The sequence below is a fragment of the Peromyscus maniculatus genome, chromosome 15, assembly GCF_049852395.1.
Source record: "Peromyscus maniculatus bairdii isolate BWxNUB_F1_BW_parent chromosome 15, HU_Pman_BW_mat_3.1, whole genome shotgun sequence".
Classification (NCBI taxonomy): Eukaryota; Metazoa; Chordata; class Mammalia; order Rodentia; family Cricetidae; genus Peromyscus; species Peromyscus maniculatus.
In genome coordinates, this window is record NC_134866.1 from 57,143,697 (window position 1) to 57,157,485 (window position 13,789).

The window sequence follows — 13,789 nt, forward strand, 5'->3', positions numbered from 1 at the left end:
ACACACACACACACACACACACACACACACACACACAACTACAAACAAAATCTTAAATGACATATTTATTATTCATGTAGGAGTCATTTGAAGTTATCAACAGTTTAAAGTTTTTTAGCCATAAAATGCAGCTTGAAAAAATATAAAAATAAAACAATCATTAAAATAAGATTTGCATTCATTAGGAATATATTTGTGTGTAACAGATACACTGGTAACAAAAGATTAAAATATACTAAAAGGGTGGCTGGAGGTATAGTTTTATGTCTACCATGTATAAAGCCCTACATTTGGTCCTGACTAACACAAAATATAAAATAATATCATAGAAATTTGTCAATAGTCATTTGTCTATATGCTTTTATTATAGGAACAAACATTTTTCTTTATAGAGAAAAAAATAGCTTTTTAAAACATGAATATTTTGTGTCTTTTTTGATTGTTTGTTTTGATGCCGGGCTTTTGAGACAAGGTCTTGCTGCACAGCCCAGGCTGGCCTTTAACTCAGAATCCTCCTGCCTTAACTTTCCTAGTTATAAGGTTACAGCTGTTACCCCACCCAGAAAGGAATATCATTTTTAAAGCAATCCTTAATATAATTATTATAAGGTAGACAAATATGGCAAATTATAGAATTTTTTATGTTAATATATACATTTAAAAATTATATTTAAATGCATCAGGATCTATCCCTGGTGCTTGAGCTAGCTTTCTGGAGCCCATTCCCTATGGTGGGACACCTTGCTCAGTCTTGATGCAGGGGAAGGGGTTTTTTCCTGCCTCAACTGACTCTACCAGGCTTTGCTGACTCCCCATGGAGCCCTTACCCTTTTGAAGGAGTAAATGGGAGGTGGGTGACTGGGGACCTGGGGGTAGGTGGGGAACTGGGAGGAGAAATGGCAGGGGGAACTGTGGTTGGTGTGTAAAATGAAAAAAAAAATTAAATAAATAAACAAAAAATATATTTAAATTATTTCTAGTTCTACTTTTTAATTTCAAAAATTCCTGGTTTATATAATAGATTGTTATCATTCTGTGGTGTTTCAGTTATCCTTTCCTTCTGAACCATCTGTCTCCTTTTCTAAATGGTGGCTGCATGTTTATACCAGACTACATTTCTTTTAAAAAATATTTAAATTTATTTCTCTTATAACACGTTTGAATATTTTGTGAGCGTATTTGTCAGTTTGCATTATGTGCATGTCTGTGTCCCATGGAGGCCAAAAGAGGGTATTGGATCTCCTTGAACTGGAGTTACAGACAGTTGCGAGTTGCCATGTGAATTCTGGGTATTGAACCTGGGTTGGGTTTTTTTTTTTTTCTGTCTTAAAAAGATAATTTCTGGTCCAGAAGAAAGTATGAGTTTGAAAGTAATAATCTACAAAATGTGGAGAATAAGGAAAATGATCCACCAGTCCAAATGGACTTAAGAGTTTATAGAGCCCAGTTGGATATGATAGGCAAGTCTGAGACATGTGACTGTATTGTTATTAGAGGTACCTCAAGATGAAGAAAAAGTTTGAGAAAGATCATAGTAAGATTAAGTTTTGTTAAGGTTGAGATACCTGTCGTTTATCCAAGAGAGTGAATCACTCTTGATTATTCAGCTCTCTTGAGTCGAATAGCTAGAACAGGAGTTCACTATAACAGCAACATGGAGGAGGATGAAATTGTCCAATCATTGGACCCAAAGGGATGGAAAGAAATGAAGCTGCTCAGAGAAAGTGAATGTTGCCAATCTAGGCTTGCAGAAGGGCTTTCAGGGGTGCCACCACAGACAAACACAGCTGGCCACTTGTCCCAACAAACACATAGAATTTACTATTGTGTGACCACACTGGGAGCAAAGGGCCCTGCATTCTGAACCTTTGCTACTAGAAGCTAACAAAAAAGCCTGGACAGAGAAAGGACTATGTCTGGTCCAGCAGTCTCTGTCAGATTGTGTCACCCTGCAGCCTCCTCCAGGGTAAGGAAATTACTACTGCCTTTAGTTATTCTTCACTAATCACATTTATCTATGAGACCCATTATTCTTGGAATCAAAGGTGACTGCAGAGAAAATGACTCAGAAAAGGACAATTCAAAAAGGCAAGGTGGCTTTAGTTTCTTCAGGTTAAGGCAATTACTGGTGACTTCTAAGCATGTTCTGGTATTAAACAAAATGTGAAAGCTGGCAGTTGGCTGGAGATCTATGTCAGAAGAGTGCTTGAGACCAGTGTGCACAAAGCCTGTGTTTCAATCCCCAGCACTGTGTATGTATGGTGGCATGCAAATACTTTTAATCCCAGCACGTGAGTATTGTAAGATCAAGGTTGTTCTTAGCTACATAGCAAAATTGAAGTTTTCCTGGCCTACATGAGACTGTCTCAGAAAACAATGGAAAAAGTTACTGGACAGCAATCTGTTAATTATGCTATATTTGCAAATATAAAAGTTATTTTAGCTACTCTTACCTTGGTGCTTTCAGGTTTAAAGAGATAATTACAAGATTAATACAAAACGCCCCTAATTGATTACTGTGTTTAAAACAGGAATTGAGTAGGAATACATCTCACAGTTCAAGGTAGCCAGAAGATAGAGCAAGATTAAGACAGACAAGCCAAGCTTTTGTCCCAAAGTGGCTTACTAGGCACTTCCAGGCCTAGTCAGTGCTTTTAGAAAAGGAGCTTGTAAGGCCATCTTACAGTGTTCAAGATTGAGTTCAAAGAGAGTGGTCTTAAAGACAGTGGGTTCCCACTGGGAGAACAGTCTGGATTTACAAGTTCAAGAAAGGACTGCCATGAGACATTTGTGTGGTCCCTGAAGTTTAGAAGAAATTTGGGCCTTGAAATGTTCCCAGAAATATAGTTTAAAACTGTTAAGTATATTCAATAAACAAAACTTCAAAGAGATAATGCTCCTTCATATAGTTTTACACAATAACTCATTCTAATGTTCCTTTGCAGGTCTTTTGTCATTTGTGTGTGTTGTGTGTGTTCATGTTTGTTCATAGGTGTTGGAGATTAAGGGTTGAAATAAAGTGTTTTCCTTAATCTCCCTATGTTACTTTTTGAGACAGAGTCTGTCACTAACCTAGAGCTTGCCAATTCTTCCAAATGGATTTTTAAGTTACTTTATATGAATTTCTATTAACTATCAGTGAATTAATTATCCTTCTATTGAACTGTAGGGTTAAAAAGTAAACTACCAAGGCTGTGCAACAAAATATTAAATATTAAAGCAGTAGTTCCACGATAAAAGCAAGCCCTATGGATTATTCTGTCGTCACCCTTGCAGCATGGAGATCACATACATACACCACCTCCTCTGCCCCGCCCGCCCCGCCCCGCTCCGTTCCGCTCCGCCTCGCCCCTCCAGTTTTTTATGTCAGTGCTGAGGATGGAACTCAGGTTCTCATGCTTGCTTGGCAAGCACTTTACCAACTGAGTCTTCTCTATCTTTTGTATGATAATTTTTACTGTGATTTTTTTTTTGAAATTTTATATTGTGTGTGCAGGGCATAGTGATTAATAAAGAATGGCATTTTGGTATCTTGTCAAGAACATATTTCTAGTAAGTTGACTTTCAGTGGAATCAGTTCCAAAGCAATTACTGGTGGTGGTGGCAGTGGTTTTGTTTTTGCAACTGCTGGGGATTGAACCCAGGGCCTTGCGTATCCTAGGCAAATACTCCACCACTGAGATATATCCTATCATTCTAAAATTATTTTTAAAATCACTTCAGAATTCATCATTAGAATGTTTGCCAATGGAATCTTTGAGTAAAATTTTAACTGCTTTCAAGTTTAATTATTATGGTTAGATTTCAAAAACCTGAATCAAGAATATGTTCTGTACAGTTAGACTTCATTTAGTAATTAAAGGTCCTAATATAGGAAGTTTTCCCCTATATTCAATGTCTACACATCAGTTGTATGTTGGGTCTCAGTCCCTAAGCTTTGGGATGTGATTTGTCTTGCAGCAGGTAAAAGCTGGGTGCAGTGCTTTCACACAGTTCCAGTCATTGGTCTGCTAACCCTAGGAGTCAGTCTACACTAAACAAGAAGCTCCTATCAAACTCCTGGCAGGTTTAGTTCAAATTAAAATGCATGCTCAACTGTAGAGATTGTCAAGTGTGGAAATAATATTTGTCCAGCTGGACAGCTTTCTTTTGTAGTTGCTAAATGAAAGTTGAGATTCTGTCTGCTCCTTGAAAGCTTCTGTGTCATGAGCATAATTTGGACGGTTTGTGGCTTGACAGGGATTATTAAAATCAGATGAAGTGAAGGAAGCAAATGTGAGAAAGAGAAATTGACACTGACACTCTCTATTATTCGCAGCTTGCATCATGATGACTATGTTGATATGATAGATTCACTGTTGGGATATGTTATGCAGCCAATAAAGTAAAAAGCAAGTTTAGTGAAGGATTTTAGATTTAACATGAAGACATCCAACACTTATTTTCACTGATTGATTTTTTAATATATTTTCAAGTTGCTTCATATGATTTTGTTTTAACCATCAGTGAGTCATCCTTCCATTGAACTATATAATTAAAAGTATACTGCCAAGGCTGTGAAACACAATATTAACTATTAAAGAGGTAGATCACATAATTAAAATCACAGCATTTAAAATCAGACAAATCCTTAAAGTTATTTTTTTTCTTATTTTCTTTATTTATGGATGGAAACCAGGAAGAGTTTGGAGGTTTTACCTTTAACTTTTATTTGATAGCTTAAGTGTTAAATTCCGATTTCACTAAAGGTATATTTTTAAAAAATGTTTAAAAAATTTAAAGTTATTCAAATTGACTCAGTTCACACTTTTAGATACCCCTTTTCTGTTTAAACATAATACACTAATTCTATTACTATATTTATATATGCTTCCTTTAAATAATCTACATGATAGGATAAATACCTTCTATAGATATTATGTTCTACTGAAAACATCCTTAGTTGAGGTAATCTAATCCAGAAGACTATTTTAAGGTATCAAGGAGAGTAGACAGATATAAATAAATAGGAAGAAGTATCTATCAAATAAAAAGACTGGTCATGCTATGCATTGTGTGAAACCCCCAGAGTAGTGAAATATCAGATAAAATTATAAAAATAAGAATCCAAGTGCCCATATTCAAAGGCAACACAAATTGGGTGTCCTGAAAATCAGTTCATTTTCGTTCTAATATTGACGGCCTAGAGTTGAGCATGTTCCTTAAGACTTCCCTTAGTTCATGTTGTTTCTAGGAGACAGATTCTCACAGCACATTTCCTGGTCCTTTGGCTCTTGGACTCTTTCCGCCCTTCTTCAGCAATGTTCCCAGAACCTTTAGGTGCAGGATTTGTGTTGACATATCAACTGGGACCGAGTACACGCCCACCAGTTGCTCTTGGCATTTTAGCTAGTAGTGGTTTTCTGTAATGACCCACATCTGTTGAAAGGGAGTTTTTCAAGCCTGGTACCGGAGTTTTTTGCTAAAAAGTCCATGGCTCTTGAAGGGGCACTGTCAGCCCAAGTGGCATAACTTCACTTAAACTATATATGTGTACACACATCTTTGTTACCTTAATAGTATGGTGCCTGGACAAGCACAACAGGATAAACATGCTGACACAGATGGGGAACTCACACAAGGACCCCCCTCAATCAGAGAACCACAGGCAATAAAGGAAGGCTACACACACACACAGTTGGATTAGCTAATACTAATTGGTCAGCACTGAAATCATGTGTGTATATATTAACACTAAATGGAGTGAACCTGTTGTACTTATATGTCTATGCATATGTAAATGTGTGCATGTCAGTGGGTGTGTTTTGTGTGTGTAACAATAACAAAAATGGTCAGTAGTTTGAGAAGGCTCTCATGGGAGAGGTTGGGTGAAAAAAAGTGGAGGAGGGCAGTGATACAGTAATATTTTAACTTAAAAAAACTTCCCTTAGTTCAGATGTTACCTGTGGTAATTCCAGATGACACATACTTCAGCACAGCCAAATTGAAATGCAAAAGTTCCTATTAATGATCCCTCAGACTAAATAACAAATGTCCCATGAATCACCTAAGGGACACATTTCTGGGTATGTCTGTGATGCCATTTCTAGAGAGTTTTAATTAAGTAGGGAAGACCCACCTATGACTGGGGCTCCTAACTGAATAAAAGCAAAGGAGATGGGGAGCTGAGCACCAGCATTTATCTCTCTCTGCCTCCCAGGTCTGAATGCAATGTCCTTAGCTACCTCATCCTCCAGCCCCCATCCTTTTCCTACGAGGATGGACCATATCCCCTCAATCCAAAGTAAAGATTTTCTTCCCCTAAGTTTTCTTTATCTGGTAATTTGTTGTATTAATGAGAAAAGTAACTAATATAGCGTGTAATGATCAAAAAGGATACAACCTGGTAATGGACAAATGAAAAAGATAACTATGATAAAAATAATGATGATGATTGTGTCACAGTTTCTATGTGTTCCCTAGGCATGCTACCTTCTCAACATGGATATCTTATTCACCTTGACAGCTCCCTGAACATCTATGCCATTATATAGGCATGATTGATTAAATTCTTAGCTATGGGTGACTGAACTCAATTTAACATACATTTATCTTCCTTGGAGGTGGAAGAGAATAGGAGAAAACGGGGAGCTGAAAGTGCCAAGCCACTTGTTCCTCTGGTGGATAGTCCCATGCTCAAACGTACTGGGGTCTATCAAGAGTCACCTCACTGAAAGAAATTCCGGCATGAATAACAAAAGACACTCAGAAGATTCCAAAGGTATTTGTGCTCTCTGCCAGAAAGAAAAAAAGAGAACAAAACCCAAATAATTGTTATATTTAGAGGTAAAAATCAGTGATGCCAGATGTAAACTTCTTCCTTTGTTTCCTGCATGAAATAGCAGCTAACTTTTGGATAATTAGAACAAGACAGAGGGAGAAATAAATCTTGAGACTACTCAGTGACCATTTAAGAGAGAACTGAGTAAGTTTTTCTATTACAGCTGATAGCAAATACTTTAGAACTTGCACCATATACAGCTTTGTGGCATATTCACTTTGTTTTGCTTTGCTTTCTATTTTATCTTTTTAAACAACACATTCATGATATTAAAAACCATTCTTAAGACCATTAAAAAAAACAGGCTGATTGATTTTTGATGCCTAATTTAAGATATAAGGGCAAAGGACAGAGATATTATGTAGGTGATATGCCTGTAATGTAGGAAGAGAAGCAACTTTAAGGAAATTAGTTTGAGTTGTTTAGATCTATACAACTATCTAGTACAATTATTTGGTGTAAATGCTTGAAAATTTCTGTTGAAGGACTAGAAACAGCTACAGTCTTTGGACCGTCAGCACGATGAGGACAACTGAAAGAAGTTACTAGTGAAGGCATGTAGAGCAAAAAGAGGACTTAGAACTCCACCGTGAGTGAGTAGCAGAGAGACAGTTCCATAAAAGAGGAAGTAAGATTTTTGAAATTATGCAATGTGGACCAGAAATTTTTGTAAAGTCTCTGCAGAAAGTACTGTAAATATAAATAAAGCATAAATAAATGAAGTACAGAGCAGGCAAACACAATAAATCTATTAAAGGAAAATGACCAAAAACAGCAGTAGTTTAATCTGCCAGTGCTCAGTAAACATGTTTAAAGTAAGAAATAGGTATGGAGGGAATACTGCTTTCTTTCGTTTTATTAGTTTTGCATTTATGGCTACCTTTAATAAAAGGCAAATTAATAATAGACAACATTTCATATCGTATAATACAAGTTGAAATGAAATGAGAGCTTTCAGAGACCAAGAGTGGAGGGAGTGGGAAGTTTGTGTTTTATGGACAGCCATGCAGCCAGTTTGGTCTGCGAGCAGGATGAGGAAATGCCGGTCATTCGTCTCTGATAGACTAGTGAGCCAAGCGAAGCTGAGCACTAGAAGCGTGCGTGTCTGTCTGCAGAGGTGAGCAGCTCCCTTTTCTTCTGGGCCAGGGCAGGCACCTCTGAAGTGGCAGGTTCATGACCCACCTCAGAATTCTTCTGTGGCCCACTTTAAGGGAGGGGAGTAGGAAAAGGATCTGAGAGATGTTTGAATTTAGTAATTTTCTCAAGGGGTAAGGATGCACCCTAAAGTTCATCATAAAGCTAAAAATACCCATGTGTATTGGCAAAGACGAAAGAGGTGGCAATCAAGAAACTTATTAGTTTATAGGAACCACAGTTGCTCATTCAAAGTAAAGTTACTGTTTGGTGATGGAACATTGAAAGGAGTTACTGTGCATCTCACTAAATGAAAATAAAACCAAACAATTTGAGGAGAAGGAACTGCTACTCCAGGGGTGTCAGCCTGTAAGATCTGTGTGCTTTCTTTCAGGATACTAGAGTTAAATAGATAGGTTTGTCCCAGCTATTTCCTTGTTGCCTTCATCCCAAGCTTTGAAATTCATTTTTTGTACATCTGATGTCCTGACACTGAAGCAGTTGGTTATGAGTAGGAAAGCTGTCTTTCAGAACCCCACTTTATACTGGCTCTTCATATCAGATAAAAAAGAAGTTACTTGGTAGGATGCTCTTTTGCAGAAACCTGTGGAGCAATGCTGTAAGAAACAAGAAGAGAATTAGGAAGGCATAATGTTCAGTAAACTGACAAGGAAAGAGACTATTTCACTCAGGAGTAGCCATTTAGACTAAGTACCATATAGACTAAGTATGGTGGGAACTGGAAATATGCTCTCATGTTTGTTGTAGGAGTAGAGGCAAAAACCAGATTGTTCAGGGTTTAGATATGGTAATAGCATATGGTTGGGAAATGCAGATTTCTGTTAAGACAAAACAGACAAAACCAAAAACCAAACCAAAATAAAAACAAATAAACAAACAAAAAACCTGGATATGAACTAAAGGGGTTCCCAAAGAGGATTTTGTTTTATTGTTTGTTTGTTCCTAAAAGGCAAGAACCTTAAATGTTTATAATCAGTTCAAAGGGATATTTGATGGAACAAAGCTAGTAACAATTCATGAATCAAAGCCCTAGAAATCATAAGAGTACTCAAACAAATAGATCTTTTTCATCAAATGAAGGCTAAGCTAATTAATACTAGTACTAGTGTTTTAATATTGCCATTCTGAATGGCTAGACAATTAATGTTGTTAATAATTTAAGGGAAAGTATTCTGAATGGCCAGCTAATTATTGTTATTAATAATTTAAGAGAAATTCTTAAACCCTTGCACCATACTTAAGATCCTAAATCCTTTAGAATCACCCATTTTGATGCCAAGTATGTGCCATGTCCAAATCCTTATTATCTAATTATTAAAACATAATTCCTTTAAAATATAATTAATGTCTCAACAGCTGTTTTGGATTATTCCCAGTTGTGGCATGGTACAACTGCTTTTCAAAAGTGCCCCTTGGCTTAAGTTATATATTAATTCACATATTCTTTTCTAAATTAATTTTACTGTACTTGAAAATTCATTATCCCTATAACTCACAACACTATTTGTCCTAATGACAAAATATATAATTTTATGACTTTGAAATTATGAGATGTCTGAGTGATCAAGAATGATAAAAATTAAAATGCATTTTTGTCTTATCTGGTTAACTGATCATTTAAAGCCGGAAATAGCTGGGGTTGCATATTACAGATTATAAAGAGTTGTTAAAAATGAAAATTTTTTTTGGGAAAAGTAATACATTGAAAAGAATATAGCAGTGCCAGTTTTGGTGATTAAGTCATATATCATATGAGAGTTAATTCTGTTTGCTTGCCAAGCTGCAATGTGTTTTCTGACTGGCCCTGTTTGTAGTTGAATTTTTCTTTGAGCTGCCAGCTTCCAAATAACAACATGGAGTCTTAGTATTAATTATGAAAACTTGGCCTTAGCTTAGGCTTGTCCCACTAGTTCTTATAACTTAAATTAACCTGATTTTATCAATCTACATTTTACCATATGGCTTTTACCCTTACTTTCATTCTGTATGCCCTTCATATGTACACATATATAAATTGTTACTAGAGGAGGTACATTGAAGAGTTTTTTTGTTTGTTTATTTGGTCTTTTCTTAGAGTTGTTGAGACAGGGTCTCTAGTCTGTTGTCCTGGCTATTCTAGAGCTCACTATGTAGACCACCCTGATCTTGAACTCAGAGATCCACCTACCTCTGACTCCTGAGTGCTGGGATTAAAGGCCTGTACCACCATACCTGACTTTTCAAGCTTGCTTTCTTTCTTTTTTTCTGTTTTTCAACATTGAAGTATCTTGTATGGCTGTAGTATGTTAATATAAGTACTTACCCAGATTCAGATTGACATTTTGGACCATATATAATTAGTACTTCAGTAATTGTTATCAGATCACATTACAGTTTTTGAAGGAAAATCTAATGTGTGGATAAGAATTGACACGTTCTATTTATGCACTTAGTAATGTCTGTGTATACACATATACTTGTATACATGTGTATAACAACAATTAATGAAAATAAGAAGTCATGAATTTGAAAGAAAGTAAGGAGGGGGTATATGTGAAAATTTGAAGGGAGGAAAGAGAAGGGGAAATGGTATAATTATATCATAATGTCAAAAAATAATTTTTAAAAAAAGAAAATAAATTGAGTGGAATAATGAGCTTTTTTTTTCTTTCTTTTTTTAGCATAATTCTTTATTGACTCTTTGGAAATGTCACATCATGCACCCCAGTCCCACTCACCTCCCAGTCCCTTTATACCTGCCCCACACCCCTGCAGCATGCCCCCACCCCAAATTTAATTCAAAACAAACAAAAAACCACCTTGATCCTCCATCTTTCCAACACCTCTTCATTCATTCTAGTGGCATGGAGAGCTGTGGTCTGTCACCCAGTAGACCCTTTTGACCAGTCAGATCCACCAGCAAAGTGTTTATTGCAATAAATCATTGGTTTGGTTCAAGGCCTTTGGCCCACCACCATCACTGGGCCCTCACTGAAATCCCTCTCAGACATCCTGCCCCAGCCATGGAGATCCTATGGCTATGGTTTGACAGGACCAGTCTCTTCACATATTCTAACAGGTCATAAATGGGGCAGATGTTAGGGTGAGCCAACCCAAGGCCCAGGGTGTCAGTCTGGGTGGTAGGTCTGGGCCCCTGGAACTCTCCTAGGCCATGCTCTCCTAGGCCATGCCACTGGAGCCAGCTCTCCCACACCTATGGTGAGATGTGGGGCAATCTCTTGGGTGTATGTCAGTGGGTCAGTTATCCCATGGGGGTGTTGTGTCCAGCTCTCCTGCTGCAGTGTCCAGCAAGGGGCGGGACGAGCTATCCCAGGGCCAGTGAGGGGCAGGGATGGCTCATCACAGCCCTCAGGTTTCAACAAGCTTGGTTCCTATAACCTCCTGTGGTAACAAGAGCTGTGGACAACAGCCTAGACCCTGGCTGCTATTGGGCCACAGACCCAGACATGGCCCACAGCAGTAGCCCTGGCCCAGATGATATCATGGCCCCATTTAGCAACTACTCAGGTCACCCAGATGGGCATAGCCCTCAGACACTACATGACCCTCATAGTCACAAGTAGTGGCCTAGCCCCCAAGCATCTGTGTGGCCTTTGGTGGTACCATGGGCCATGGACATCAACACAGAACCCAGCTATGGTAGGACCACAGACCCAGACATGGTCCTCAGTAGCAGCCTGGTCTTGGAGGTCACCATGGCCCCAGGTGGCAGCAGGGGGCACTGGAATTGGTGTAGCCCTGGCTGTGACATGGCCCTCGGAAGCCAACATGGCCACAGGATGAGGCCCAGATCCCAGGCACCCATGTAGCCTTTGGTGGCACAAAAGGCCATGGACATCAACATAGACCCTGCCTGTGGTAGGACCATGGACCCAGACATGGTCTTCATCAATAACTGGGGATTGGATGTCACTTTGGCCCCAGGTGGCAGCACAGGCCACTCTGATTGGTATGACTCCAATGGCAGTATAGTCCTTGGACACCAACACGGCCCCAGGTGGTGGCCCAGACCCCTGGCATTGGCATTGCCTTTGACGGAAACAAGAGTCATGGATGTCAACATCCCCTGGCTGTGGTAGGGCCAGGGACCCAGACCTGGATGACATCATGGCCCCAGTAGTAGCATGGCCCTCCGACACCAACATGGCCAAAGGATGCACCCTAAACCCCGGGCATCCATGTTTGTTTTCTAAGATAAGATTCCAATATATAAAGTATTGCAATTGACTCAACAAATTGATGTCCATTTGAATCCTCTATCAATGTTCTGAGGAGGCTACAACATTAGAAATATTAGCTGCTGCTCTTTAAAGAAAGGGAAGGAACTGTGACAGTTCTGTAATTCCATGGGGTAATTTGTCCTTTAAGGGATGTTTTGTTATTGTTTCATGTCTTTTTTAAATTTGTAGTTGTATAGGTTTTATAGTAAAGGACATTTACTATTAGACTATTAGACTAGGGGAAGCTGTCCAATGTGTGTGGCAGTAAAGAAACACCTAGGAGATACAATAATTATTTAAAAGTCTAAGTCTATGCAGAGGTTCTTTAGAGGACTATGTTTCAGTCTTTTAAAGTAGTCTGCATTCCAGGGTGTCCACTTCTTGTGACCTTGTAAATGTCATGAACTTTTCTGTGCCTCATTTTGCACATCTTTGATCTGGGAATTATAATAATACTTATCCCTTGAAACTATGTTAAAATTCAATGAGTTCATCTATATGAAATACTTAGAATAATTTCTGACCTATATGTGAGCTATGAGAGTATAAGAATACTTTGTGACTGAGAAATTAAAAAATAGCCAAACCAAAAGAAAAGGCTGTCCCAGGTTTAAGCATGAAAACCTGGTCAGAGGTGTTTTTTTGTTTGTTTGTTTGGTTTGGTTTGGTTTTGTTTGTTTGTTTGTTTGTTCCTATTTTATCAAACCAGCAACACAGCTAAACCAGTCATAGAGGGAATGATATAAAGAAAAACAGATCGAGGATACATGATGGCTTGTGCAGATAAGACCCTGAGGTCTCTGCTTTCTGTAGGTAGGCCTGCTGGAAGTCAGTTGACTTCACGTGTTATGTTGAGTGAGAAGCCTGCCAAGGCAGAGGAACTCAGACACCTGGACACTGAATATTTGGAGAACTTAAGTGTTGGAAGTTATATGGAGAATCTACCTATTAAAATGAAAGGATGTCTTGCTTCCTCATACCTCTTCTTTCCTGATATTATTTTTGTTAAGTTCTGGCTCTATTTCATCTTTCTATGTAGCAGGGATAGGAAAGGAGAAAGAGAGTTGAAAATGGGTATCAGGGCACTGTAGTAAATTCCCAAAACCTCAGTTCCTCATGCTAAGGCAGGAAGATCATGTGAGGCCAGGAATTCTAGGCCCATGTGAGCAACAGAATAAGACTTGTGTCATCCACGCAAGTAAGTAAATCAAGAATTCAAGAAAATAATGACACAAAAGAACAAAGTAGTTGGGTCTAGTGAAAGAATAGATTTGGGCATTCAGAAATGTGTCCTTTCCCCAATTACTAGCAGAATACATTGGAGCCTTGCAGTCCCCAAAATCTGTGTTGTCATTCTAGAAGACAGAACATGAACTCTTTCCCATTCCAGCACTTGAGTGACTCACAAGATCATGTGGAAATTGGCAGAACCGGGATTCACTCTACTGATGTTGGTTGAATGATATTCAAAGTTAGTGTAATGCAACATTTGAAACTTGCTCAGCGGTCTCTGGAACAGTTATTTTCAATTAATCACAATACAGCATGACTTGACCATTAACAATTGTGATTCTGTTCTAGCGCTGAGTGATAG

The 13,789-nt window shown here is 38.3% G+C and overlaps 1 protein-coding gene across 6 annotated transcripts in view; it reads left to right on the top strand.

Annotated features, from left to right (window-relative positions):
• Kiaa0825 (KIAA0825 ortholog) overlaps window positions 1-13,789 on the top strand; it is a 441,346-nt gene that overhangs the window by 25,666 nt on the left and 401,891 nt on the right. Inside the window, exon 1 of one of the 6 annotated variants that reach the window (XM_076551987.1) lies at window positions 6,621-6,760. The exons of the other annotated variants lie outside the window; for them this stretch is intronic. The gene's annotated coding sequence lies outside the window, so the exon portion shown is untranslated. Of the gene's footprint in view, window positions 1-6,620; window positions 6,761-13,789 lie in introns of those variants that run through there. 6 annotated transcript variants of the gene reach the window in all.